Source organism: Antennarius striatus, chromosome 9 (assembly GCF_040054535.1).
Source record: "Antennarius striatus isolate MH-2024 chromosome 9, ASM4005453v1, whole genome shotgun sequence".
NCBI classification, from domain to species: domain Eukaryota; kingdom Metazoa; phylum Chordata; class Actinopteri; order Lophiiformes; family Antennariidae; genus Antennarius; species Antennarius striatus.
In genome coordinates, this window is record NC_090784.1 from 16,610,451 (window position 1) to 16,625,327 (window position 14,877).

The following is a 14,877-nucleotide window of genomic DNA, read 5'->3' on the forward strand; positions in this document are numbered from 1 at the left end:
AGAGGTGAAGAGGGAGATCGGGAAAATTGAACACATGTAGAACATACATATATTTATATATATTTAGATATATATTTTCCCAGCGTGTGTGTGTGTGTGTGTCTGTGTGTGTGTGTGCGGTGGCGGCGCCGGTAGCGGGCGGGAGGGGGGGACACCCGCAAAACGGATACCTCAAAACGGAAGGATGTGAAAAAGGATGGAGGGACGCAGGAAAAGAGGGGGGAAAGGCTGGTGAAAAACAGTAAGTACATTAATTTTATTATCATATGCAGTGCGGAGGTTCTTCGCTCACACACACACACACACACACACATACACACACACGCACAGACTCTGTACCGCTTTGATTAATTACGGCTGGGGCAGTGAGAGGGTGCTCCGCGTCATTGAGAGAGGGATGGGGGGGACTCGGGTGTCGGCATCTGTACAGCCGCTTGTGACGGTCGGAGAGGCGGACGGCCGGGGATGGAGAGGCGCGCCGGGGCTTTGACCCCTCTGTCATTGCTGCGCCTTAAAACTCACAAGCCTCTTCTTTACGCATTGGTCCCCCCCTCAACAGCAGCCGGCTTAAATACTCCCCAAAATGATACCCGCACAGACACGCACGCACACATTACCGGCCGTTCAATTAATCACACATACTGAACCTTAAGGCTATGATTTTGTCTGTCGTTTCTATGCATTATTAATAAAGACAGAGTTTTGGTTCCGTTTAAGTCTTCAAACACCGGCGCTGGCTGCAGTTTCTCCCTCACTCTGCTGCGGATGTATTAACTGAGGCGATCATATCTGTTGATGGTAATTTTCTCAAGCTGCGTGGTCAATGCTTGTGCGCGACCGTGCGTGCGTGTGTGTGTGTGTGTGAGTGTGTGTGTGTGTGTGCGTGTGTGTGCGTGCATCTGTTTGTCTCGCATTGCCGCCACTAACCTCGCAAAACACTGCCTATCAGTTTTTCCTCTTGATCTATTTATATCCGGATACGCTGAATATTTGGGCAGCGCAGTTACCCCCTCTGTTGCCACCGAGGAATCTTCCCCAACGGGCTGACTTTGCCTCAAACATTCAGACAAACAGGCGGGATTTTTCCACTTGGGTGATGGAGAGTGTGTGAGCGATTTCACTTTCTGAGTGGATTTGTAAATTTGCACCTGGGGTGGCAAGAAAAAAAAAAAAAAAACTTTTGTTTTTCTGCCTTGCAGTGCTTTTGAGAAAGAAGTGAATAACAGTCACAAAAACAAACGCCCCCCCGCCCCCCCCCATCATCACCAGTACTGACAGCACAGGCCTTGGACTTCATGCAGCTGACCTGTAGAATGGAGAGCCACAGCCGTGTGTCTCCTGCAGAATTGCTGCAGTGATTGGGAGTGCAAGATCAAATTCATTGGTCTGCATTGAGAGCTCCGTGAAAGCATTCATCCAAATGGAAATTCAATTCTGTGTGAATCCTGTGTGTTGCTCATTTTTTTGGTGGCCCTCTCCTCTCAAAGCAGAACTCTATCTCTTATCCATTTCAATCAGGTTTTTCCACCCATATGTGACAACCTCTGTTCACACACACACACACACACGCGCACACACACACACACACACACACACACACACACACACACACACACACACACACACACACACGCACACACACACACGCAGGCGTACTGCAGTAGTACTGCATGCACTGCTGCCCATAAAGTGTTGCCTTCCGTGTTAGCAGAGCCATCCTCTCTCTCGATCTACATTGTCCCACAGAGATACTGTACCAGCTGTGAGTGGGGGTAGACAAGAGGTGAGGGTGAAGGAAGAGGAAGAAGTGATGAGAGAGACCGAAGGTGTGGAGTGAGCAAGAGATGAGAGAAGGTGTGATGAGAGGAGGTGGCGAGAAGGCACAAGGGGGGAGACTCGGGAAAGGAGGCTGAGCAAGACGAGCGAGTAGGGGCGCAAAGAAATGGATAGCAGACGGGGCCGTTGGTGGTGGGCACGGGAGAGGAGATGAGAGGAAGAGTCAACATTGGTGTGCTTGTTTTCTCCAACCCCCTGCTCTTCATCAATTTCACCTCATTGATTCACCCACTTCTGCACAGACACCATCCCAGCTTAGCTCCACACCCCCACCTTTGCTTGCCTTCGTTTTTTTAAAATCTGCCAATCCCCCTGTTTCTTCTTGCCTCAATTCTTTCCGTCTCTTCTCTCACCCCTGCAACCTGTGACTTCCTCTGCACACTTTACTTTTCCTTCTCTTTCTCCCGCCTCCCTTTCATCAGCATCTTGATGCAACTTTGGAGGATCGTTTCCTCAACCCTGCGGCCTCCCTGAAACCCCTCTCCCACCGTCTCTTTGCATGTTGCAACCAGTGTTCTTTCTTAATACCTCTAATTAAGGTAAAGCTTGTTAACGTATAGAACATCAATTGGTCTTTAACAAGATCAGAGACTGGTATTTTGAAGTGATTATGGTATTCCCCTCTATGTTCTTCTCTGGACTCTCAGTCGTATTGATGACTGTGTAACATTTTCACTGTGGCCTGGAGCGGTGGCAAACCAAGAAGTGCATGTGGTGAGTTGGGACACTGTGATCAATGATGTGAATGTACTACGGTGTCATGAATAAAATATTTGTAAAAAAAAAAAATCAAAGTCATTAACTACAACTGCTTTTTCTCCAATGACATCACTGAATAGCGTTAATTTAATGAATCCATTAATTTCAGGGTAGCATGTCAAAGCTGAGGGACAATCAATCAGACAGTCTCTTCTTTACCGTCCAGTGCAGACATATTTATTGCATCACTTTATTGGAGCAGTAAAAATAATAAAAGACAGTCTGAGACATCTGTAACTGAAGAAGCAATTTAAAAAAAATCAGTTGACAGTACATTCAGCCCGTTTTAATGAGTGAAGAAATAACAATTCAGCCTTCTTAAAATCTAAAAATGTAGGTAGCTAATGGTCTCTGGAGTAACAAAGCTATTAACATTTGTTTGCTGTTGTGCGTCAAGTGGATCAGACCTTTGTGGAGACATCTTGGGTTTATTAGTCAATTAAGTGACTGGTTGGAGGAAAAAGTAGCAACAAATCTGAGATTCAATTAATCTTTTCAAATAATAAACAAACCAACAACACTAAAACTCTAAAATCCTGAATATTTTGGGCTTTTAATCTCTCCAAAGTGAGGACTTTCTGTTTTTCTCAGTTTCAAATAATTAAAACCGTGAGGCGTCTGGCATGATGGTTAGCACATCCAAATCTGAGGCCATAGATCTCTGCCAGGGACTTGTGGACTGCTCCCTCTGGGTTTGGAGAAGGAGTTCAAGCATCTTGGGTTGTTTACATGTGATGGGGAAAAAAGTCATGGGAGCTTCAGAATACAAGGTGTTTCACTCTGGCATGAACAGCAATGGGGGTGACGTATTAGATCATCGAGTTGAGCTGGATGGCAAAGCTATCAATCTTTGTTTAAGTGTTAACCTGAGGTCAAGGCCTCTGGGATTGAAGATACAAGAAACCAAGAGCTTTCTTCATAAGGGTGATTATTTCCTTTCGTCAAAAGGAGCCGATTGAGGTGCTTCATTAGAATGCATTACCTGCCTTTCTAAGGAGGTTTTCCGGGCACATCCAACTGAGTGGAGACACCGGATCAGACTCAGAACTAGCTTTGAGACAAGGACATCCCCAGTTTAGTCCGCTGCCACAACAACCACACCCAAGAAAAAGTAATGAAAATGGATGGATGGATGGACATTTTTAAGGCATCCTTTTGTTTTAAGTTGTAGGATTATATACAGTAAAGAAGAGTAAGAAAAAAGCATGGAAAATATTTTATTTATTGCATCAATTTGCTTTAAATTTCAAAAAATTTGCAAAATTCGATTATTGTTCGGTTTAGTTATTTTAAATGGCATGACTGCATGCATTAATTAAACATGATCTGTAACTTAAATGAGGGAAAAACCATTCCAGTAACATCATTGCAGGTACAGCTTATCTCTGTTGAAGGATTATGTCACAGCTGTCAAATTAACTGACAACTCGCAGTTCCATGTTACCCACATGGCATCATTTGTGTTGCTTGGTTCACCACACCTTATGTGTCTCAGAGATACACGCATTCACACACTGAATGACAATCATCGCAATTTCCTGGGAGAGCTACAAATGTTGCTTTGGGTGTAATGAAAAATTAAATTTACAGAATAAAGTATGATACAATAAGAAATCGATCAACATCATAAGTAATAGGCTGTAGAATCACTGTGGCACCATATGAACTCCATTTCTATGAGTTCCTTTTGTGTGAGGTGGGAGCTGCTATGGTCTGGCAACCACGAGATGGTTACGGCCAAACTCTGGACCAGAACTAGCAAAGTAAAAACACTCAGTGAAGATGGAATGACATGAACTCTTTTAACACACAGGTGGAGATGGAAACAGACAGAGAGGAGGACAGGCTGGGAGACAGAAACATTCATGAACAAAATCACAAAGACAGGTACGAAAGCACACAACAGTGAGGGAGAATTTAGAGTGCAATCCTTGCACACAGTTAGTATCAAACAGGTGCACACACACACACACACACACACACACACACACACACACACACACACACACACACACACACACACACACACACACACACACACACACATGCACACACAGAAACATGCAAGCCAAGGCCCTGAGGCTTGTTTTGGGAATACAAGTCTAGAGGCAACAGCCGAGCACACACAGATTCACATTGCTGCATGCAATACACAGTCTGAAACACACTCAGAAAGTATATTCAGGCAGATACCCATGGGTATGCAGTTATACACACGCACACACACACACACACACACACACACACACACACACACACACACACACACACACACACACACACACACACACACACACACACACAAACACACAAATACACATTCAATGCCTATTGCACACAAACCAGTCACATTTTTGGATGAGAGAGGACCTTGGGACCTTGCCCATGGGTTTCACACGCTTACAGAAACTGTACTGCATACATACATACATTGAGTGCACACACACACGCACACGCACGCACGCACACACACACACACACACACACACACACACACACACACACACACACACACATACAGACAAAAACATAGAATACAGAGATGTGTATGAATGTTTTGTTTTGCACAGCATTTTGCATCGGCGTAGTTTGGTCATTCATGATGATGGATGGAGCAACAAAAAGCACAAATGGTTATTAAACGGAAGAAATGGGGGCATTCATAAAAACCCTGTTACCCATGTCTACAGCCAGTGTACCATGTCAACCTGGACTGCTGTGTAATGCCTCCCGATCTGTGAGACTTCCCAGTGAGCATGTAGGGCCAGCTTTGTCAAGACCCTTTGTCACTCTCCTCTCAAGGATCCCAGCAGCTGGCATTTATTGCAGGCTTTGGACTGGAGTGACTTTGCCAGATTTACTCTGTGCAAGTGCCAAATGCAAAGCTGAACCCATTTTATTGCTTTATCATTTCTTATAAATATAGATTTTTCTGTTTTCTGTTTGCATATGGAATTCCTCATTGAATAGGTGCTGACTACCTGTTGCAAATGCAAATATGTGAGTTTGCACTTAAATGGGATTTCCAATGCATATTTTCTACCGTCGCAATAGGATGGGATAACAAGAAGGTTAGAGAGAACATCAGATGGAAAAAATCATCTGATGATGAACTTTGATGTTCCATGGGCGTGGTTATTAATTTGCCTCATGTCTGTATGTAAATGACCTCACCTTCTAAAACTGGTCTTGTGATTGGAGACAGTCTGGTAGATCTTCTCCTTGTTTTTGACATTTGAAAGGAAGAAGTGAAGGAATTCTGCCTCAGAGTCAGGATCAATTTGTTCTCAGTTAAGATTGTGGGGTTTCATTATTCAAATTTGACATTTTCATCAGATCCAAACTATAGTCTATCTCCTGAGAGGTGATTAGAGGTAAAATCCATCAATAGTAATTTCCATCTTTTTTTGTTTGTTTGAATGGGACAGTAAATATCTGCCACCTTGTTCTGTTGCTGATCGTGTTTATCAAGTTGATTGCTATGCGGTCTGTTCTGTGTTAAATGTGGAATCTTCTCTTCGGGATTTAAATTTTTTCTTGATGGAAAATAAGATCAATTGTTGGCGCTGGGAGGTTTTTTTCTGTCCACACTTACAGTAAAAGTTTGTCGCACGATTTTTCTGTGGGTTGAGTCACTTTGTTAAAGATACTGTTTTGTGCATTCATTTGTCATGCTCACATATTGTATGCCCTTGTGTGTGTGTGTGTGTGTGTGTGTGTGCGTGTGTGTGTGTGTGTGTGTGTGTGTCTGTGCGCGCGTGTGTGTGAGTGTATTTTGGAGACTTTAACTGTTGACTCATCATTCATCTGTTCATTCATGTGTGTACATTCATGACATATTAGCAGAGTCATAAGAGCAATAAAACCTCTCATTATTCCAACATTACACTGGTGAATTCACATATTATTTCAAGATGGTTAGTCGTACCAGATTCTAAAAAAAAAAGAAGATAAACCTAAATTAAGTGTATTTATTTAGCTATATACATATTTAGCAGTTCATTAGCAAACACATTAGTGCGACAAGGTAAACTGATTGTCATGAAGCTCCTGGGAAAGTTCTGTTAGAAAGGTGGTCTCACTGCACAATTAGTGTACACAATAGTTATGGTCTCTTGTATCCTGTAATCCCACCTCTGACAAACACTAGGTCTTTCATATTGTCATTGTATGGGGATGTCAGTTTGTATACAATATAAAACTTTTAAACACCTGCATTATTATCCTCTGTCAGCTAGTCTTTCTGTACATTAACTCATTTACGTTGCTGTGATGTACACCCTCCACCTCAGCATCACTGCCCACAAGATTCAACAAATTCATCCTTGTCATCATCTCAGCAGGGTCATCAGCCACCACAACCAATTCTGAAATTTCATCAAGAGAGGGGTGGGAGGTTTATCTTGCTGATGCTCAGAGCACATGCCCCTCAGTCACCCTGAAGAGTCTAAGTGCCAAAGACTAAAATATCTCATATCATCCGTTGCAATAAACATCATCAGATGTTCAAAAATGGTGGCTTCGCAGACATTTTGCCATTTTGATTTTTAAACTAAAGCAGTTCCTTTCTCTGTGCTGGAAATCTAAGCTGTCAGAAATTTTGATATCTCATGGAAAGAACAGTCTTTTCCTCCTCTCCTCTCTCCTCGCTGTTCGTTATTAAATTCTGCAGAATATGGTGTGCAACCATCGTAAAGACCCGTGGCCATCTCAGACTACCAAATAATTTTTTGATGAGACACTGGTGCTTCAAGTGTCAGATATTTTATATTTGTTTCTGTGAAACAAACATCACATCCTTAGTGGGCTTTGGGTTTGTTTGTGTGGAGCTGACACTGTGGGGTTCTGGCATTCTCATTGCTAACCTCAAAAATAATCTGAGTCTCTGTTAAAAAAACCCTCTTGGCTTGAATTCCTTAAACCTCCATTCCTTTATTGGGCCCATGCCTGCATGAGAGTGCCTATCCTGAACTGAAACAATCCACCGACGAAGTGTTCCTAACACCTTTGGTTACGAGCAGGGCAGAGTCAGATGGACTGTGAGCACATTTTTTCAACTTTGCAACATCAGATTTTAAGTGGACAGGATCCAATCTGGATTTCAGGAAAATGTGGATAACTTGTGTGTTCTTTGCATGTGCAAACACGTGTGTATACAGTATACATGTGTGACGTGTATGCACCTGAATGTGTGATCATACATAACATACAACAGTTACCAGTGAATGTTTCCTAAACTGGATTAATCTGATAATCCTCAGAGTTAGATAGTGAACGATTACTTTGCAGAGCTCGGTGATTTTTCTCAGCTCAGAGTCTTGAACAGATTCTGAGTTTGTGGTTGTTATAGAAAGTTTCACCTTACAGGTCCTAGAGGGTTGTTGTTTCGGCTGCTTTTCATTCTGCTATTTCAATTAGTGACTGATTTAGATCTGGATAGGTGATCTCAGTGTCCGGCCAATCAATGAGGGAATTAATGGAAGCACTGGTGCTAACAAAGTGAAGCAAAACTGTGGGTTTTTGAGACTACTGGCTCGAGAGAGGAATGAGGAAATAATCTATTTAATATTACTGTAGAAAGCAAAGCATTCACTGTAATCAAGCTTCATCTTAATTCTACTGCATTTTGAACATTCCCAAACGTATTCCTACTGCCTCATCACATCTGCTGGAAGTCTTTTATCCAATTTGATTTTAATCTCAATGCTCATTTTCCTTTTTAAAAAAAAAACAATTATTCAAGCATTTTAATTCATGGCTGTACAGTACGTTATGCATGAATGCATGCATATTCCCACATGCCAGCATTACGCTGGTAGTGCTGTGATACTGATGCTATTTTTTCCAAATACAAAGCCCTCAGAGTGTCTGGATGCCTGTCAAAGGTTGAGAAGTGAGAATTTATTCCTTTTAAAACATAATAAAATAATCCTCCAAGTTGCGCATTGTAAGGATGTTTTGACAAAGGATTATGGAAGAAAAGCAACTCCAGAAAAAATAAATGTACATTCAACTCAAGAAACGACGACTATAGAGCTAATCTGGGAGCAGAGTGGACTGGACAGGAAGCACACTTTTACTCTTTTTTTTTTTTTTTTTTGCATTAGATCAGTTTTGGAAATGAGTACTTATAATAAAATCTACAGTGGATGGTCTCTTTATAAATCCAGTACATGGCACAGTACAATTATTAATATAATACCCTTTGGTATGTGGATCGCTAATGCAGGTTCTCCACACTTTGGCCTTTCCACATGAAAGCATATGACCTCACTGATATTTATGTCTGAACACTCATGAGAGTGCTGAACCATTTGTAGTTTATGTTTTCTGAATGGATATGTGTGTAACAGAGAGAGATGATGAAACGCAGAAGACAGAATTATTCCTGCGCATCATTCAAGCACCGACTGATATTTTTTATGGAGGGTGTATCTCTGTAAAATTACAGCGTATGTTTGAGCTTGCAGTGTCCTGAGACTAAAAATCAATGACAGGGGGTTGAAAGATAAAACACACACTTACTCAGGAGGGAGTTCACACATGCAGGGTTGTATTTTAACAAAATGAAACACATTTTCCACTTAGGTAATTAAACACTCTGAGCTGAATGTCAGGAGTAGATGAGATGACGCGTGATAATCAAATATTTCAATGACAATGATCCCTAATGGGTGTGACTTCCAGTCACTGCTTTTCTGAAGCCACAGAATGTAGCAGGATGAAGATGTGGTCTTTTTTAATTTTTTTTTTTTGTTGGAAAAATTAGGTCAGAAAATTGTCTGTACAATGCTGTGGAAGGGTCCAGGGTCAGATTCATCTCATTTCCATCAATCCATGGAGGGAAGAGAAACAAGGAGTGTTCTCCCATTCATGTAATGAAATGTATCCCCTGAATGTACGGAAATGAAGTCAAATTAATCGGCACTCTCTCTTGGCAGAAGTGTTTAATCTGAAACCATAAGAAAGTGTTTGAATTAAAGGCAAGATACTCTTAACCTTGGAGTGGATCGTGTTATGTATGACCACGTGGAAATTATGGAGACTTGAAATGCCAGAGTGAAAAGCTGTTTTTGCAGTGAGGACACATCTGGAAAAAAAAAAAAAATCAAGGTGACTCATAAAATACAACAAGGACGAAGTGCTGAGCTAATAGAGATTCCCTTTAATATTTCGGTTAACATAAAGTACTTTTTTGGAACTTGCAGGCAGACAGGCAGGCAGGCAGAAGTACAACACTGTACTTCCAACACCTCCTGCAGTAGTGATCAGTTGGTAGCAATCATTTTAACCACGTTTTCAGAATACAAACTTTGATTCCATGTACTTCTATGTGTGTGCACAATTGTCCTCTGTTTCATTCCCATTTCTTAAGCACGTAATTTATGTTTCATGTTCCACATGAACGACCCCATCAATTTGAACTGTTCCACATAAAACAGGGTGTCATATTTAAAAGTGACTGGGTTTAATCTGGCTGCCTGTGGCATGTGTCATTTAAAAAAAAATAAAAAAGGTGTGTTGTATTTCCCGGGCAGCAGCCTTTATGGCTAGTGTGGTTTGATAGATGGCTCCGACTTTGTCACCGGAATGCCGTGTGATAGCCACAGCCATGGAGAGCAAGGGAGGGAGCTGCTGTTGCTGCTGTTTACAGCCATGCAGTAAAAGCACACAGTGCTGCATGAGCCGCTGCTGCATGCTGCGCTGCTCACCGATAACTCTGCACACTCACTATTCACAATGGAAACAAGAACCGCTCGTCTGCCTGGTGGCTCTTCTGCTCGACAGGGATCAAAGAGAGAGAAAGACAGATATGGAGGGAGAGGAGAAGAAGAGAGGGAGGGGAGGAAGTGAAAAGAGTGAAAGACGTGGAGGACATAGATATGTGTTGAAGGAAAAGAATGGGAGAGGGCTTGGAGGGAAAACAGGCCGAGTTGTTTGAGGAGAGGGAGGGAAGAAAGAGGAGAAGAGGAGTTAGCAGGAGTGGGGATGAACGAATGAAGGGATGAAGAAGAAGTGAGAGAACGAGTGAGGGGATGTGTGTGCAAGCATGCTTGTGTGTGTGTGTGAGTGTGTGTTTGTGTGTGTGTGTGAATGAGTGAATGAGCGGGTGAACAAGTGTAAGAGGACAGAGGGAGGAAGATTGGGAAGGGGGGAAAGAAAGGGAGAGAGGATATGTTCCGTCAGAGGGGACACACTCCAGTGGCTGTGATTGAAGTATGGGCCAATTAACACGAAGAGCATTGAGCTCCAGCTGCACTCTCTTCTTCATTCCTTCACTCCCCCACACACTGCCATGTTACCACCACACACACACACACACACACACACACACACACACACACACACACACACACACACACACACACACACACACACACACACACACACATGTATGCACGCTGTGGGCACCACACTGTGCTGCCACTTTATCTTATCTTTTACTATAGCACAGCTATGGACCCAAAGAAATTATAGAGGTTACACACAGCAGTGTTCTCCAGCACACTGCAGTCTTAAATGTTAATGAATTAAAAAAGAAAAGAAAAAAGAAGAAGTAAAAGAATCTTGTTCACGGGAGAGTTTCTTATTCTAGGTGTTACACAGAGACGCACAGTGAATCTACAATTCTTTGTAGTGGTGTAATTTAGGTGTTAGCCTTCATGATTTTCACATGTTTTGTGTTGGCTGTGTAAAACCTCCTGGGCTGATTCACGCCTGTGCAGTAGGGAGCAGGGAGCTGGTCCATTACATTGCATGACAGACCGGAATGAACAGCAGAGCCCTGATGGAGGACAAACACCACGTTGAATGATGCACTTCCACAATTCCACACTCCAGACTCCACAGCCTCCTTTCCCATTCACATTTTCCCAGCTGATCCAATGCAGCACAAGGTCTGGCCCGCTGCCTCCACTGGAGTTCAGTGAGAGAGAAGAGGCTCAAAGAGGCGTGGATGCCAGAAACCGGCTTTTACATAGAGCGTCTCCCTCCTTTCTTGCAACTTCACTTCTCTACACTCACTGCAGGCACTTGCTGCAGCTGTAGCATGCACAGTTAGGAGGGAGAAGAATATCTGATGCTTGAGTTGGTAACATTTAGTTGTTGTTTTTTTTTTTTTTTACAGCTTTTAAATGACATGTGTCTGTGAAGAATTTATTTATTACAAAAGCTGTTCATACAGTCCTCGTCTATTTTTACTGGAAATCATTTGCAGTCACGGCGAACGCAGGATGCATAGTGCATGAAATTTTGAAGTAGTGGTATGATAACGTGTGTTTTGATAGTGGAGTGCAGGCAAAAATTTGGAAGAGAAAGAAGGAGACTCTCATCCTCTTGATTAGTTGTCTCTGTCAGCTTGAGAATATTCCCGCTCTTAAGTACCCTGTAAATATTCCTGAAGGTGTTTTTAGTTTGCTTCTAACTGTCGCTGGCATGTGTGCCAAAAGCTTCTGTGGTGCTGTAAATGCCACTTTCTTTGTTTAATAAGACAAACTTAACAGGCTCAGTGGAAAAAAAATAATTAGACTGCGGATTCACTGAGCTGCTTATTACAGTGATTGACAAATTGAAAGATCAACAGCGTGCGATAAAAAATGTTTTAGTTTAAGTGCTGAAATAATATGATATAATGATATAATTTCGACAGGAAATGATGATTTGAAGGTGCGTGAACCATAGCAATGTTTTTTCAAGTCTAAAAGTATCATCAAAAGAAAATATACTCTTAAAAAATTTCAAAGATTCTGAAATCCATCCTCGGTCTTTTATAGTCAGCGCAGTCGCATTCAAGAAAATAATATATTACAATATTGATGGTGCTGGTGAGGAACAAATGTCCCATGGAATGAAGAGGGTTTGTAAGATACTGTAGATATGTGACAGTTAGATCCTGAGAATTCTTCTGATGTTGCAGACATGTGTCTCGATAACTTAAGGATTCCTTACCTAGAATCTTGTCAAATAAATTTCTTTTATTGATCCCTCATTAAAACATTTATGGCATGTGCTTTTCAACATCTGCACTTATTCTATACTTATTAAATTAGAAGCAGCTCCAAACATGATGATGTTTTTTTTGTTTTGTTTTTTTTTTCAAAGCTAGAATGAGAACAAATGCAAAATATACTGGCATGTGAACGCTGGCACACACACACAAAAAAAGAAGAAGATTCAATTATGGTAGCAAATGAAATGAAACAGTAATCTTTATTTCTCACTCTCTCCCTCACTCCTTTCTTTTCTCTTTGCATGTGCGTTTCATCGTTGTCCACTGTGAAGCCTCTCACTACATGAATTTAATGATTCATTTTGCAGAATTGGAACACATAATGAACTGTATAGTAAGTTATATTTAGCTCAGGAATTGATTTTGATTTACTTGCACTTTGCAGTATTGCAGGGTACCTGGGTGAGACGTACAGGCAGTAAAAGAAGTACACTCTGTAGGAAAAGTGTTGACTGTATGTAATAATACACTGTGTTCACACTCCCTACAAGCCTGACTGAGATAGAATGGCACACGCTGGTTGAGCAGTGCAACGCAAACACCTCATGAGAGTGAAATACAGTGACAGGCCTTAATGTGTGGGAGCACAACGCCGTAGAATACGGCTCCACCAAATGATGTGATGCACCATGTTCCCGCCGCTTCGTCTTTGGCTCCCTCATTTTCTCTCTGTCTGTGTCCTTCGCAGTCTTTCCTGTCACAAATTCCTCGCCTTAAAGAAAACAAACAAACCAAAAAAAAAGAAAAGAAAGAAAGACTATTTCTCTCCCTCTCCCCTTCATCATTACATTCTCTTTTTCCCTCTTTCCCACTAACAGGTCTGTCTCTTCCCATATCTCCGTACCTCAATCTCCTTTTTCTTGCTTCTATCCGTCCACCTCCCTCGTTCACCCTCTCATTCCATCTCATTCCCCTGTTCTCTCTCACACACACATCCACAGCCTTGTCACTCAAGGCACGTGGTTTGGAGGTGTATTTGTTTATGCCAAACACGTATATCCATCCTGGTAATCAATGTCTTTTCCTGTTTTCTCTCCCCACATATTTCCTGTCTCTTTTCACACTTTGCACCATCTTACCGAAATCCGGTTTCTCCTTTTCGCCTTGTCTTCTACTCCTCCTGTCCCCCTATCTCCAACAAAACCTCTTTCCTTCCTTTCAGTCAATCCATAACCTTTATTTACATCTCCTTTCTTTTCTTTTCTGCTCATTTTACAGCTTTCTCCTCTCTTTACCCCCTTTCCTCCACTCTGCAGTTACTATTTCCTCCTCCAGTCTCTTATTTCCTGTGCCACTTTCTTTTTCTGTCCAAATGACTGATCATGGTCAAAGAATTGGCAGTCTGTCACAAAGAGAAGACAAGAGAAGTCAGATGAAGATGGAGTGAAAAACATGTAGTGAAGGGAAGGGGAAATAGAGCAGTGGAAAGGGAGAGTGACTTTAGAGGGAATACTATGTCAGCGAGCCCCCGTTAATCAATGCAATTGTGTTTGGTTTCTGAAGCCATGAAAATTGGAAGAAGAGATGGGGAATATGAAAAGACATAGCAGAAGACGGAATGGGGAGAAAGGGAGTGGAAAATGGAGAAATGGAAGGAGGGCAACAGAAGCAAATTGAAAATCTGTGTATGTGTGTGTGTGTGTGTGTGTGTGTGTGTGTGTGTGTATGTGTGTGTGTGTGTGTGTGTGTGTGGGCAGTTCACATATTAACCCTGCTATCTTCCAGGTAGTCATTATCTTCCCATGTGGTTGTTTGTGTGTTTGTGTATCAACCCTCATACGTTTCTATGCTCTATAGATATACAGTATTCTAGTCCTGCATTTACCTCATGTGCTTGTGTGTGTGTGTGTGTGTGTGTGTGTGTTTGCACACTTCCATCCATGTGTTTGTGCGTGGGTGCAGCTGTGTGAAGATGAGTGTGTTTACAGTGATCTTAATTGTTGTTATCGTTCACGCCTCACAATAAGCACCTCCACCCGCACTTTTTGTGTCCATCTTCTATTTACTCTCTCTCCTCCCCTTTCTGTCTTACGTCAGTTTTATTTTTCCTCGTGTTCGTCCTTCTCAGCCCGCAGCCTAAATAGCACCTATTTTATCTCTTTTGTCTCGCATTCTTTTCCTTCCCCCCATTCTTCCCTCTGCATTCCTTACTCCACGTCCAGCGTTTTCTCCAGTCAAAGCTAACTTTTATTACCCCGTAATGGGATTCAGAATTCATTTTTCTGCCTCGCCTGTATGCAATCTCTGATTGATCAGTTTCTCACTTTCTCTCC